The sequence below is a fragment of the Acipenser ruthenus genome, chromosome 10 (assembly GCF_902713425.1).
Source record: "Acipenser ruthenus chromosome 10, fAciRut3.2 maternal haplotype, whole genome shotgun sequence".
In the NCBI taxonomy this organism is placed as follows: Eukaryota; Metazoa; Chordata; class Actinopteri; order Acipenseriformes; family Acipenseridae; genus Acipenser; species Acipenser ruthenus.
In genome coordinates, this window is record NC_081198.1 from 3,543,575 (window position 1) to 3,545,807 (window position 2,233).

Consider the following 2,233-nt stretch of genomic DNA (forward strand, 5'->3'; position numbering starts at 1 on the left):
GCATCCATTTCAAATCGCTTCTGAACACACACATTAATATGATTTTGACTCCAAGGTGTTTTGGTAGACATAGTGAACCAGGTAGTAATTAATTGCACCACGTGTATTAGGGGAAACTGTCATTGCATGTATATAAGGGCTTAAAGAGATTACCTAATTTGCACTTCCATTAGCTAGGTCTCATATGTGCAGCTTTTAAATAAACCCATGTTATAGCATGCAACGATTTTCATTTTAAAACATAGTATTACATTAGTTGCATCATTAGTGTGACATCCATTACAGCTTAGTAAATGGTGTGCAGGCTGTTTTATACGTTCTAGTTCGTTCATTCAGGTGATGATGTCACAGAGCCGTCTATGATGCAATGTGGCAACCACCTTGTCTCAATATGGAAGGCCATCTGTGTCAAAAATGCACTGTGTAGTACACGTTACACGTACTCATTTGGACCAATCTGAACACAGAAATGACTACGTGTACCAATTTTAATGGATACGTGTTCTAAATAATGACACGAGCTATTTTCTACTCTAGTGGATAGTCATTTTACATTAGTGGCTTGTCATGACAACGTATTCGCTTGTAATCGCTTCTTATGCACAACGTAATTGGCACAGTAGCCAATAACCTCTGGTGTATCATTTAGACAAGAAGACAGCAATTTAAAATAAGGAATATTGCAAATATGTCGGCGAGAGATTTTCTTCTGCGCTGCAAGCATACATTTGCTGAGTGCGGCCGTCTCATTGAGGTTTGGCATGTGTTATTTTATGTGGCGTGGGGTTATCAAGTATAAACATTTGTTAATAGTTATCTCTCAGTTTCCTGCTTTACTGTCAAAAATAGAAAAGGTCATCACGATAATAATAATAATAATAATAATAATAATAATAATAATAATAATAATAATAATAATAATTTGATTTGTTATAGTGCCGGGGGCGTTTCTTTACAATATTTGCCAGAAGCCCCGACGACTATTGAGACGCAGCGTTTATTATGTAACATCACTACATCTTCAAATTCTTCAGATGCAATAATGGAAAAGCCACTAACATACAACCATATCGCATTAACATAACTAAATTTCAACATTCCAGCAACATCGTTAAAATGTTGTGTCAGTGGGTATTAAGTAACAGTTAATGCCACTGTATTGTACACCACTGAAGTATAAAGCAAAACTAAACAAGGATATGCAAAGCGTTAGAAAATTAACAAGCAGAAGAACGAATCTGAATTGAAAAAACTGAATTGCATCGACCGCTGTTAATAATAAAAAAAAAACATACTACAGGAAAAGTAAAGGCATATAAAAAGAAAACATTGTACAAACAGAAGTTAAACAATTGGAAATGCACGTTTAAAAAAGTATTTTTTGAGACGGCTTTTAAAAATATTCAAAGGCTCCGATTCCCAGATCACTTTTGGAAGAGCATGGAAAATGTGAGGCGACTTTTCATTGGATCATTTAGTACAGGTAATATTTTCTTTAAATTCATTGGCTCTTATTTCATTTCTAAAGAACTGATTGGCACAAATTTGTACGTGTAGTAAAAATAGTACGTGTATTTAACAAAATAGAACGCGTAGTGTATCGCAGTGCTACACGTAGTAATTTATTTGAAACGTGTACTTACAGCACACTTTTTTGACCCAGATGGCTTTCCATATCTCAATGTTCTGCAGCACGTGCCCTACATAGCCCCAAAGCGTCTTTTGAACCATGTGTACACCACACACACACGGGAAGTAAAGGCATGTGCCCTGAAGTAAGAGCTGTTACTGTGGTTTGCTTGGTGAAAAAGCTTTGTGGTTAATTGCACCTTGCTGTGCTAGCTCCCTCTTTCTGGGATACTTTTTATAACAACGCGCCAACATCCTCGCTTGTCATGTGTAAAAAGGTGCCAAGCCGCCTTAGTTGCCTGTGTGCTCCTATCAATGGTCTATCTGTTTCTACATGCAGTAATTACTGTACTGTAACTCTTTCAAAACCAGTGTGAAATGAGTAAAAAGTGGGTGGATGCCTGTACTGGGACACCTGGTACAATTCTAAGACTTTAATAATAATACCTGTACTGGGACACCTGGTACAATTCTAAGACTTTAATAATAATAATCAGAACAAATATCCCAGCTTGATGCGTCAGGGTCACGTGTGACTATCAGTTCATAGCACAGGTTTCCAATAAATAAACAACTTCGGGTCTTACTGTCGGTGATCAAACAA